Source organism: Neofelis nebulosa, chromosome 9, assembly GCF_028018385.1.
Source record: "Neofelis nebulosa isolate mNeoNeb1 chromosome 9, mNeoNeb1.pri, whole genome shotgun sequence".
NCBI lineage: Eukaryota > Metazoa > Chordata > Mammalia > Carnivora > Felidae > Neofelis > Neofelis nebulosa.
In genome coordinates, this window is record NC_080790.1 from 141338985 (window position 1) to 141351666 (window position 12682).

General features: G+C 50.8%; 1 protein-coding gene and 1 non-coding gene across 3 annotated transcripts in view; one reads left to right on the forward strand and one right to left on the reverse strand.

Annotated features, from left to right (window-relative positions):
• The first annotated feature begins 231 nt into the window (after positions 1-231).
• Positions 232-12682, forward strand: part of DNAJC5 (DnaJ heat shock protein family (Hsp40) member C5) — a 40025-nt gene continuing 27574 nt past the window's right edge. Inside the window, exon 1 of one of the 2 annotated variants that reach the window (XR_009249188.1) lies at positions 232-468. The gene's annotated coding sequence lies outside the window, so the exon portion shown is untranslated. The remainder of the gene's footprint in view (positions 469-12682) is intronic. The other variant, XM_058686291.1, reaches the window with a different exon arrangement.
• LOC131486505 (U6 spliceosomal RNA) lies at positions 11896-12002 on the reverse strand. The gene has a single exon (XR_009249385.1). It is a non-coding gene; the product is annotated as a U6 spliceosomal RNA (small nuclear RNA).

Consider the following 12682-nt stretch of genomic DNA (forward strand, 5'->3'; position numbering starts at 1 on the left):
AGCTCCCGGGGCTTCCGTTCCCGGGCTGTCACTTGGGGCCCCGCCCCTGGGCTGTCGCTCGAGGCGCGGCCCGCATACGGCGTTTCGGAGCAGCCGCTGTCACCTTGCGGCTCCGCCCCGCATGGGCGGAGCCTCCGCCTAGAGCTCTGGGCGCGTGCGCGGCCTGCCCCGCCCGCCGCTCCGACCCGCGGAGCCCACGTTCTTCCGGGGGCGCGCGCGCCGGTGCGGGTGCGTGCGTGAGCGTGCGTGGACGTGCGCGCCCCCGCCGCCTGTGCCGGTGCTGCTCCCGCGCCCTCTGCCGCCGCTGCCCCTGCCGCCGCCGCCGCCGCCTCCTCCCCCCACCCTCGACCCCCGGGGTTCCCGAGACGCAGCCCCGGCTGAGGAGGAGCGCGTCGGCCGGCTGCCCAGCAGCGCCGCGGAGCTGAGGAGCGGAGCCGCGGAACGGCGGGCGGGCGGGCGGGCGGACAGGTGAGCTCGCGGCGGGCCCCACGGGCCTCCCGTCAGGCCGGGGCAGGCGGCGCGGGGCGCGGGGGTCTGCAGGGGGCGAGGGGCGGCGCGCCCGCAGCGGGAAGCGGCGGCGGCGACCCTCCCTCCGGGCCGAGGGCGCGGGGCGGGGGCCGGCGGGGGAGGGAGCTTCCCGGGAGCGCTCGCCGTAGCGGCGGGGCGGGTGGGCGCTGCGGCCTGCGAAGAGGAGCCGGCGGAAAGGTGCGCCCACCGCGCGGCCCCGGGCCCGCGCGCGCCCTCGTCGGGGGCCACGCGAGGGGTCTGTGCGCGCCGAGCGGTGCCCGGGTGCCGCCGCAGGGCCGCGGTGGCGTCGGGGACGACCACATCTGGGCGCAGCGTCTCTCGGGGCAGCCCGCACTCAGATGGGGGTGGGTAGGTGGGGCCGCAGTCCCGTGGGGGCTCTCGGGTGTGTGCGACGCTTCAGCAGCCGGTCCCCCTCCTGCCCGATCGCGGGCAGCGCGCGGCCTTCCTCCGCCCCCACTGTCCCCGTGACTGACCTGAGGGTCTTTTCCTTCCCGGAGGAGGGGGGGCGGTGGCTAAGATGGTTGAGAACCGCTGGTCTAAGGGAGCCACACGTAATCTGGTCCCTGGGGCATTATGTCTATGGCTGGGGGAATTGAAATGTGTTCCTGAGCGAGCTCTCAGTTAATCTCTTCGGTTGAAATCATTTGGTTTGTAAAAGTAATGATAATAAAACGTTTTTATCAGTTTTATGAAGACGTTATTTTGCGAAGTGCTTTGTATTGTACTCTGAAGGAGACAGTATTCGGAACTCATCCGGTCAGGGTCTGACTTGTTTGTGTCGAGTGCTGGACTGCGAGCTCTCTTTCGTGCGCCTAGGAGATGGTTTCTCAAAATTCATTCAGTTGTGTCATACAGGAAAAGGAAGCAAGAGTTTCAATTTTATTTTGTTTGGTTTTTTTTTTTTTTTTTTCAGGTTAGATCTGATAGGGGACATTTTAACTTGCTGCTCTTGGCCTAATAGTGCTCCGTTTGAATGTCCTTACTTAGTTGTCTAAAAAAATAACCTTAATGACAGAAACAGCTACGTTGCCCCAGCTATTGACATGGTTGCCTAAAGGCAGTGCCCTGGCTGGCGCTTCCAAGACTTTATGTTCATTTATTTGCTTCTTTCTTGTTAGATGTCAAGCGAAGTTTCGGGTTGGAGTAATCCGTTAAACAGGAGATGAAATCAGAAGCCAGGATTCGAGGGTTCGGGGGAACCTTATAATCGAGTGTTCACAACTCTCCTTTCCCCTGTGTCAGTGTTCTCGGACTCAGGGCAGCTCCGGGTGGCACATGGCCAAACCGAGAGCTACAGGAGCTGCTTCTGGCTGGCCGACTGTGTGGCCGACCTGTGTGTTTGATACAGATGGCCTTGTGCCCCCACTGGTCATCGTGGTTCCTCTTTGTCCACCTGCACAGGACGCTAAGGGAGATGTGTGTTCAGGACCCTCACGGCCTGGCCCCTTGGCCCGGTCTAAGCACAGCACCCAGGGGTTGTGTGGTGAGCAGACACTCGGGCTCGCCGAGGCACCGGCTTCTCAGCTGGAAGGCGACCCTTATTGGGGAGCATGCCTGTCGGGCCTCTCCCGCGCCTCTGTGACCAGGCTCCTACCTCTGGCCTTCCGACTCACTCTTCCCCTGCCACAGCGGCCTTCTTGCTAGTCTCTTAGGAAAGTCATCTGCTGTGTCCTCCGGTCTGCCCAGAACACTCACTTCCTCCCCCTCGTGCTCCGAGCGTCCCGGCCCTCCCTGACTGCCCTGCCTAGAATTTCAACTCGCCACCTCCTTTTTCCTGTCTCCCTTCTTTCCTTAATTTTTCTTCAGCGCTTAGGTATTTTAATGTCCTGTGTAACGGATTTATTGTGTCGGTGTTTTACTGCAAGAGCAGGTCCACAGGGAGGCTGTCCCATGCAAAGAACTGTTGCTGGCACACAGTATGTGCCCAGGAAATACTTGTTGAATGAATGATAGTGACGAGCTTACCAGTTCTGTGCAGCACACCGTCTATTGCTTGGAAGTCGTTGTGGGTTAGCACTGAGCACATAGAGGTTCTGGGTTCTGAGGGAATGCTGGCGAGCCACCTGCCCTTTGGGAGAGGACAGCCAGTCGGTACTGGCGAACCTTTTCTGCAACTTCTAGCTTAAGTTATTTCAAAATGGGAAGTATTTAAAGTCAGAAGATCTGTAACTGATAATAATGCTTCCAGAAATTCTGTCTTTGGTTACTCCCCCTCCCCACCCCCCCAAGCCCCGCTCATGCTGGTCTTAATGCTTGGTGACATCTGTTAGTTAATTGGGCTGAGAGGTAGTAATTGTTCCGAGAGCTACTTGAAGTGAGCTGTTCCTGAAGGCCTAAGCCCGGGTCTCGTTGTGTGACTGAGAGGAGCAGGCGGAGTCCTGCTCTGTGCTTAAATGGCTCTGGAGCCCTTCCCCTCAGGCCCCTGTTAACTCAGAGTAAGTGCATTTTTGTGTGTTTCTGAGGATGGTACTCTTTTTTTTTTTTTAATTTTTTTTTTTTCAACGTTTTTTATTTATTTTTGGGACAGAGAGAGACAGAGCATGAACGGGGGAGGGGCAGAGAGAGAGGGAGACACACAGAATCGGAAACAGGCTCCAGGCTCCGAGCCATCAGCCCAGAGCCTGACGCGGGGCTCGAACTCACGGACCGCGAGATCGTGACCTGGCTGAAGTCGGACGCTTAACCGACTGCGCCACCCAGGCGCCCCCTGAGGATGGTACTCTTAATTAAGGTGGTCGTGTCTTGGCCACTTTGTCCTCGAGTCCTCCTGCAGAGGTGGCCCTGTGTGCAGTTGTGAGCTACCCTGCAGTCCTCACTTGTTCCCAGAACTTGATTTAGGCCTTTTGTCCCAGTTGCTGCAATGACCACCTACCTGACGCCACCACGCAGAATCCCCTAACAGGCTACTGGACGGTGCCTGTTTAGAGCCTGAGTATGAGGTGCACACGCTGTTCCTGGGGGGTAGTGGGTGCTCACTAGGTGTTGAGTAAATGACGGAATTGCAGGGGAGCTAGGCAGTTGTGATGAGGTGGAGTTTTATCTAGGATGGGAGTTTGCTTCCAACGTCAGAGAACAAAATGAGTGTGGGACACCCAGCAGAATCACCCTTGAACATTCCTTCGCTCTCCTATGAAGTACTCTGGGCGGGGTTTGGAGTATACAGTGCTGTCAGCAAACAGCGTCCCGTTTTCCAGTAAAGAGACAGACCCCTGTGTCTTCTGGGGACTGGTATCCAGCTTGGTGACCAGTCCTTTGCACAAGTGGAGAGGAGGCTCTTAGCTCTAGTGGTGCCCTCGTGAGTGTCTAGATGCTCTGAATAGCGGTTGAAACTGCGGTACCCCTAAAACGAGGCTTACTCTTACACTCTGATTGGTTAGTTAGATCTGAGCATTCTTGGGCTGCAGACACCCCTCCTGCGGGTCAGCAGAACCCGTGCTAGACTTTTCCTTCCTGAAAAGGACAAGACCGGGCTCGCGTGATTAGGGGCCTCCCTAAAATGGGGGTAATGGTACCTGCCCTGCCTGCCTGTTTGGGGAGTACGCGGGATGATAAGTGGAAGGTGTCTCATCAACTGCTTCCTAAATAGAAGTGACCAAGGTGCTGAAAGATGCTCACAGTCCTGTTTTATGAAAACGCTAACCCTAATTTCAGAGAGGGCAGCGCCGTGCCTTTGCCATCCTGACACCAGGGCCAGCCCTCAAATAATGACATCCCCTGAAGAAGATTAGCAGCGAGTCCGTCATCGGTAGCTTGGGAAGATTTAAGGATTAGATCGGCAAACGGCCTGTGGTAAACACTCTGTCGTTGCTTGGTGTTTGTGCTAGTTTTGTTGAATGCCTTGTACGCTTGCCAGCGAGCATCCTTAGAGCTGAGACCGCAGAGATGGGGTCCAGCACCTCACTCTCTAAAGAGAGAAGTGTCTGATGGCACCAGGTGTGGGATGTCCCTGAAAATGCCATCTTAATCAGTGTTCTTTTTAAGGACTGATCCGTATATACTAAAAGTTCATTTCATTCGAAAACTATTCTGCGTTGTTCATGTATCTTACATAAATGGTTTTATTATTTTTTATTTCAAACGTTTATTTATTTTTGAGAGAGAGAGTGAGAGTGTGCTCGAGCATGGGGGTGCCGAGAGAGAGGGAGACACAGTCGCAAGCAGGCTCCGTGAGGCGGGGCTGAAACTCTTGAAGCGGGGCTCGAACCCATGAGCTGTGAGACCATGACCTGAGCCGAAACCGAGAGTCAGAAGCTCAACGGACTGAGCCATCCGGGTGAAATAAAAATTGTTTTCTTTCTTTATTTTGAGAGAGAGGAAGCATGCATAAGCAGGGGAGGGGCGGAGAGGAGAGACAGAATCCCAGGCAGGCTCAGCACCATCCGCACAGGGCCTGATTGCAGGGCTTGAACTCACAAACTGCAAGATCATGACCTGAGCTGAGATCAAGGGTTGGTCACTTAACCCGTTGTGCCACCCAGACGCCCCTAAAAATGGTTTTTAAAGCTTAGTTCTGGGGGCACCTAGGTGGCTCAGTTGGTTAAACGTCCAACTCTTGAGCTCAGCTCAGGTAGTGATCTCATGGTTTGTGGGCTCGAGCCCCACTTCGGGTTCTGTGCTGACAGTGCAGAGCCTGCTTGAGATTGTCTGTCTCTCCCTCATTCTCTGCCCCTCCCCCGCACTCTTGTTCTCAAAATAAACAAATAACTTCAAAAAAACCCAAACTTAGTCCTGTGGCAGAAACCCAACTAATGTTTTTAAATTGCGTGATATATTGTGAGGGATCAGCGAATGTCTCTTGAATGTGTAAGTGTGAGTGAACCTCACTTGTCATCCTCGGCTGTGTGTAATTTTATTATCCTTTTAATTTTTCTGCATTGAACTTGTATCAGCAGCAAATACGGTGGTTTACGAGATGGAGTGGAGTCTCCACTGCTGCGTCCTGAGGAATTCTGTGCCAGTTGGTTATAAAACTGCAGCCCTAGGAGTCAGATGATTGGAACGCTGACCGGCCGCCCTGTCAGCTGTGCCCCACCCTGGCTATCTCTGGGGTGGCCGTCCCCTTTCTTAGAGAGCACTGTCAGCCCTGTCCTCGCTGGGTGGAGTAGACATGTGGTGCAGTGAAACCAACAGCACCTGAATCTCTGGCGTCTTGTAACCTTGCGTTGGTTCGGGGGTTGGGGGCCCAAGATCATGGGTCCTGCCTCAGACAGTCCCAGTAGAATGTAGAGGAAGGTGCTGGGCAGGAGTGGCTGGGCTCTGCAGAACGAGCATGTATCACTGTCTCACTGTTTTTCCCCCCATCTATTATTGGAAGGGATTAGCAGCATAGCAAATGTTTGATTCTTACCTAGGCAGTCCCACTGAATTTTTCTTATTAAATAGAGTCTTTTGTGAGAGGGTTTCTCTAGATAAATAATGAAAATTTTCTAGGTCAAACAGTACAGACTCTGTAATTTTTGCCACAGAGTATGAAGTTTATATATTCTCTGTGGCAATGTGTGTCTTTTCCTCTTCGCTCACATGGGATTTTAACATTTTATATTTTGGTGCTCATTTAGCTACTGCTATAGGGTTTGATAATAACAATCAGTGTTTTGGTGTTTTTGTTATTGTTTTTTGGCCAGTTGCAATAAATTTTGGTGTGATAAGAATTTAGTTATAGGGGTTCCAGGGTGATTCTGTCAGTTAAGCACCCAACTCTTGATTTCGGCTCAGGTCATGATCATGGTTTGTGAGATCAAGCCCCCCGTTGGGCTCTGCACTGACAGTGCAGGGCCTGCTTGGGTTTCTCTCTCTCCCTCTCTCTCTGCCCCTCCTCTACTCATGTTCTCTCTCTCTCAAAATAAATAAATATATTTTAAAAAAAGAATTTAGGGGCGCCTGGGTGGCTCAGTCGGTTAAGTGTCCGACTTCAGCTCAGGTCATGATCTCACAGTCTGTGGGTTCGAGCCCCACATCAGGCTCTGTGCTGACAGCTCAGAGCCTGGAGCCTGCTTCCAATTCTGTGTCTCCCTCTCTCTCTGCCCCTCCCCTGCTCATGCTCTCTCTCTGTCGCAAAAATAAATAAAAACATTTGAAAAAAAAAAAGAATTTAGTTATAAATAAAATGACTTTAGTTATGAAAGAATTTTTAGGGGCACCTGGGTGGCTCAGTCGGTCAAGCGTCTGACTTGGGCTCAGGTCATGATGTCAAGGTTTGTGGGTTCGAGCCCCATGTCAGGCTTTGTGCTGACAGCTCAGAGCCTGGAGCCTGCTTCGGATTCTGTGTCTGTCTGTCTGTCTGTCTCTGTCTCTGCCCCTCCACTGCTCACATTCTCTCTCTCTTAAAGTTTAATAAAACATTAAAAGAAAAAACTTTTAAAAGTACATGAAACCAACCAACATATGTTTTTTAACTTAAAAAGAAGTTGTGGGTAGAGATTTTTGCTGGATGAATTTATCTTATACTTTGAATGATGAGACTCCTCACATCTAAATCTAAAGTTCAGAATTTTTTTTTTTTTTAAAGTTCAGAATTTTTAAATGTGATCTCATGGTCCAGTTTTGTTTTGAGACGAAACCAGAAGGTCTACAGGTTAAGAATGACAGTTGTCTAGGAAGTATTTCTTAACTTGTCCGAGCAGTCACCCCCTGTTTGAAACAGTATGGTTTCTCATGGAATGCACTTAGAGGACCCCCTCCCCCTGCCCCCCAGTAGCAAACCCTCTGAAACGGTCCTAACTGCAGTTGGGAACAGGCCAGTTTACATAATGTGCATCAGCTTAATTCCCAGGACAGCTTTGCATCGTAGCTGTTATCCAGTTTTAGAGATGAGGAAATTGACAGTTACATACTTTCTCTAGTGTAAAGGTGTGGCATTGAAAAGAATAAGCACCAGTAATGCCACCAGGTGTTAGAATGACAGCAGACAGAATTTACCCCTCTTAAAGTGCTGTTCCCTGTTGCATCATCGTGCCCGTTGGAGTGACCCTAACTGAGTGCTGCCAGCAGCACCCTTCTTCCTGGTGTGTGTGCCCCACCCTGGAGTCCTCTGCCTCCCGGCTTCTTTCATAAAAATGTACCCGTGGAAAGGGTAACTGTAACATCCTCTGAGCGCCCTGTCTTGGCAGCCAGCTGAGTCAGTCTGTCCAGCCAGCTACTAGCCTCCTCTCGTCCTCACCGAGGCCAGCGGATTGCAGTGCAAACAGGTGTGGGTGGCGTGGGCGTAGCTCTTGACTGTGCTGTAGCGTCTGATTCGCACCGTTTACTTGTGCCACATTTTAGGTGTTCATTCTTTTTTAAAAGGAATTTTGTCTTATTTTTAAATCTCCTTCGTTTATTTGTTTATTTTAATGTTTATTTTTGAGAGAGAGAGAGACTGAGCATGAGCGGGGGAGGGGCAGAGAGAGAGGGAGACAGAATCGGAAGCAGGCTCCAGGCTCCGAGCTGTCGGCACAGAGCTCTGTGTCAGGCTCGAACCCACGAACCATGAGATCACGACCTGAGCCAGAATGGGACACTCAACCGACTGAGCCACCGAGGTGCCCCTCTCTTCCTTGTAAGTTTATTTATTTATTTATTTTTGAGAGAGAGAGAGCGTGCATGTGTGCATGGGGGAGGGGCAGAGAGGGAGGGAGAGAAACAATCACAAGCAGGCTCTGTGGTCCCCGCGTAGGGGCTCAGTCTCACGAACTGTGAGATCATGACCTGAGCCTGAATCAAGAGTCGGACGCCCAACGGACTGAGCCACCCAGGAGCCCCTGTGGCATGTCTTAAACCGGTTACAGAGTCACAGCATGTTGTGAGGCAGATATGGGTAAGCCTGTCCATTCATCAGACCTACATGCTGCACCCTGGAACGGGCCTGTGGTCGTTGACCTGGCCTCTCCTAGAGTGACCATCCAGCTGAGGGACAGCTCACCCCGTCGACAGTGGTCGGGTGCAGAATTTGTTTCTGTGAACAGCAAACAGCTGTGTGCAGCCTTACCTAATTAGATGCTATGTTTTTAAAAGACAAATGACAAGGCAAATTAATAAGGTGTGAATTTTTTTTAAGTTTAAGATGGAAAAAGAAAACTCCTCTTACCTCTCCAATGCATGTAACAATAGTTCGCGTTAGTGTGCAAGCTGTGAGTCTGGAACGCTGTGAGCAGCGTGGCTCTCATCCCGCGTTGTGAACTTCGTCTGTGTGTGTTTGGGTTTATTTTTAACTACTGTAAAGGGTTTTAATGTAGTATCTTATTCAGATGAGGCTTAATGTATAAGAAAACAAGCTACTTGTGCTTAGGGTAGGAACAGATTGCTCCTGTTTGTGAAACAGTTACTGAGAGTTGGAAGCCTGGGGCTCAATCAGTTAAGCATCTGCCTTCCGTTCAGGTCAGGATCTTGTGATTTGTGGGTTCCAGCCCCACATCAGGCTCTGTGCTGACAGAGCCTGCTTGGGATTCTCTTCTCTCTCTCTCTCTCTCTCTCTCTCTCTCTCTCTCTGCTCCTGCCCTGCTTGTGCTCACTCTCTGAAAATAAACACGTACGCTTTTTAAAAAATTAAAAACAGAAAACAGTTACTGAGACTTGGGAGTCAGACTTGCATTTGGATGACAACCCCACTGGCCCCTGCCAGAGTGACCTGAGTGGATGATGCGGTACTTCCGAGCCTCGGTCTCCTCATCTGTAGATTGGAGATCATAACAGTAATAACTGGTATTTATTGTGTACCAGGCACTGCCGTAAGCACGTGAGCTGGCTCACAGACGTACGATGCTAGACTGTTTCCATTCCCGTTGGACAGAGGGGACGTGGGGATGTTTAGGAAGTTGCCTGGGTTACTGAGCTCATGAGTAGCTGAGCCAGGTTCCAGCCCAGGCAGGTGACTTCACAGCTGCCCTCACGCCACCCAGTGGACCCGGTGCCTGTCCAGCAGACTTCTTAGGAGCATCTGGTGGTGCCCAGGCACGTGTGCCCCTCGACGCCTGCACTGGTTGTACTCCCTAGACTGGAGTGGCACGTTGGTCCGGCTACAGCCGTGATCGCGCGTTCTCCCCCACTGTACCCAGCTCCTGTTTGGAGGTGACACTGCCTCTGACATCAGGCATCTCTTACCGTTGACTTAGCCTCAGTGTGTGCTTGTTTTCATTCTAGAGTCAGTGGGGTCGTTTGCTTCTGGTCGTGGCTGCAGGAGGGGGTCACTGTGAAGCCACGTCCATCTTCAGCAGAGGGTGGCCATATCCACAGGGGACTTTCACGTTGGGCAGTGGGCATCGGTGCAGGGAAGTCATGCCGTTTCCAGCAGGTGCATTTGGGGATGTGTTCCTCTTGGAGACACAGAAGATACTGGGCCTTGTCTGTCGCGTTTTATGAACTCTCACCCACTGGGCTTTAGAAAACTCTTCCTGGTAGGCGTTCATGAGGGTCCCTCTCTGCCGTGGTACAGAGTAGCTCCGGGTTCTCCTGCTCTGCCTGTGGACCCTTAGGCCTGGTCTGCAGAGAGCCTGGTGCCTGCGTAGGTTGACTGTGACGTCAGTACCCCGAGATTTTAGGTGTTGTGAGGCCAAAACACCTACTACCAAAATCCCTGATGCTCATTACTTCACGAGAAATACTTTGTCTTCCAGTGTCTAGTTTTGTGTTCAGATTTGGGGATATATTAAGGTTTTCTGGAAACTTTTGGTCATAGTAATGGTTCTGTCCTAGAACCTTCTCTGGCATGGTGCACGGAGGAGCGCCTATCAGCTCCAGTGCTGAGAATGGAAATGTCACTTGTACTTGCCCGTCACGTTCTGGGGGCAGGGGCGCTAGCTTGTTTTAAGCTCCCTGTACACAGAGGGGTTGGAAGCCGTTGGTGCCGCACCGGTGTCCTATTCCAGGGCCTCATTTTGCGTTGCCCAGATCCATTTCCCTGTGCTGCTTGCACCTCAGAGGATGAGCGGGCAGGAGGGAGGGCGAGGTCAGAAGGGGCAGGCGCCTGCAGGATGTGGTAGGCATTTGTTAGAGGACAGGTTCTCTCCAGGTTGATTCACAGGTAACCTCCTTCTCATGAGTAAAGTTGTGAGAACGTTCAGTTCCTATTCATTCTTTCATTGTTTAGTCTCCTCACAGTTGAACATATTTATTGTGATTCTGCTCACCTTCTGATCTCCTTTTCCTTTTGAGTTCTGTTCTAAGCATCACCTAACTAAGCAAATCCTTATTTGGTTTCTGGACATAGTTACTACTGATAAAATTAATTCAGCATTTACTGAATGTTGTGCCGGAACCCGGGGCAGCTCCTCAGTTCATAACTCAGAAGGGCTTCAGCACTAGCCTTGCTCTCGGCCACCACACCCTCTTCTTGCAGGAATAGTTTCCCGGTTTGGGAAACCCAGGATTCTGCTCAAGGGTGTGGCCCTGGGGCGAGTCGTCTCTGCTCTCCCTCAGGTGTCTGTCTGTTGCAGCCTGCTGCCATCAGTCTTGTTTCCCGTGTTGGAGCTCAGGAGAGCAGAATGTCCGCTCTGTGGTGCAGGAGGACGCAGACGCTCTCTCTGTGACCAAGGGCAGTGCTTGCTGTGTGGAAAACAGTGTTCTTTCCGTGCCTTGGGTTGGGCTGGGCCCCTCCCTTCTCTTACGCTCTGAGGCTTGGTGGGGAAGTTGGCTTTAAAGAAGGGACTCATTTTACTTTTTATTTTCTTTGTTTTAAGGCTCGGCATCATTGTTGCTTTTTATTCTTCACATCTTTTGTGGAGTTCCTATATTTCCAGTGACTAAAAGAATTCTTTATATTTGAAAATTATTTTATTTTGGGGACACCTGGGTGGCTCAGTTGGTTAAGCGTCCAACTTCGGCTCAGGTCATGATCTCATGGTTTGTGGGTTCGAGCCCCACGCCAGATTTTGTGCTGGTATCTTGCTCAGAGCCTGGAGCCTGCTTCGGATTCTGTGTCTCCTTCGCTCTCTGCCCCTTCCCTGCTCATGCTCCGTCTCTCAAAAACGAATAAATGTTAAAAAAAAAAAAAGGAAAGGAAAAAGAAACTATTTTATTTTTTTAGTAGGCTCTATGCCTAACCTGGGGCTCGAACTTGGCTCGCCCTACCTTGAAATTCATTTTAAGTTAGGAATAAATATAACAGAAGACTGCAACATTTGGCATCATTTCTTTTGTGTTTTCCACATTTGTTGACTCTTGCTTAGAATTTCTTCCAGTATATAAGTGGAGTTAATTGGTGCTAATTTCTTTTGTACAGATTTTTTTCTTTCAGAATAGGTAACAGATTCAGAGTTAAACCTTCAGATCAGTTTTCTGAGCCTCTCCCTGTGTTCTGAGTCTGTCCCAGCGCTGGGAGTACTGGCCCTCCCTGGCTCGAGGCTGGAGCTTTATTTTTTTATTTATTTATTTATTTTTTTTTTATTTTTATTTTTTTTTATGGAACGCTTCACGAATTTGCGTGTCATCCTTGCGCAGGGGCCATGCTAATCTTCTCTGTATCATTCCAATTTTAGTATATGTGCTGCCGAAGCGAGCACTGGAGCTTTAGATCCACCTGCTTCTTGAATGTTCTTTGGTACTAGATTATTACCAGGTTCATCGCAGACCATAGATGAAAATTCCTGGTCTTTGGAACACCAGTTGTATCTCATGTTTTAGTATTTTTGTTTTTAGCAGGGTCTCTTACGTGGGGTTGGGTGCAGAGTGCCTGAGGCAGAACAGCATAACCTCTGTCCACCTGTCCCAGTGGAACCGCCATTCTCGGTAGCCCTTGTGCACTTACTCCTGTGTCTTTGTCCTGCTCCTTCAGCGACCTCTCTTTCAACCTCTCTTTCACTTGAGGCAGTCGGCGTCTGTTCCTTCCCTTCTCCTTTTCCTCCAACTTCTGTCTTCAGTTTACCTTCACTGCTGGCAAGGCAGAGAAATTTACATTGTGTCTTGTAACCAAAGTTGCTGTGGGTAAGTTTATTGTTGAAATCCATGAAATGGTTACATTGTATCCGTCTGTGAAAACCCTGTTTATTGTAGAGCCAGGGTCCTGTTCTCTGATTACATTTTCTTTCTAGAGTAGGGCCCCTCTCCCCTCAAGGTTGCAAACAGGCTCCCCCCACCCCCCAACTTTTTCTTGGATTCTAAATTTTCAGTTCCCATCATTTGGTGTATTATCTTTGTGGCCTGGAACTTTCCTTTGGGTACTTTGTCCTCCTACCCCTGGCCA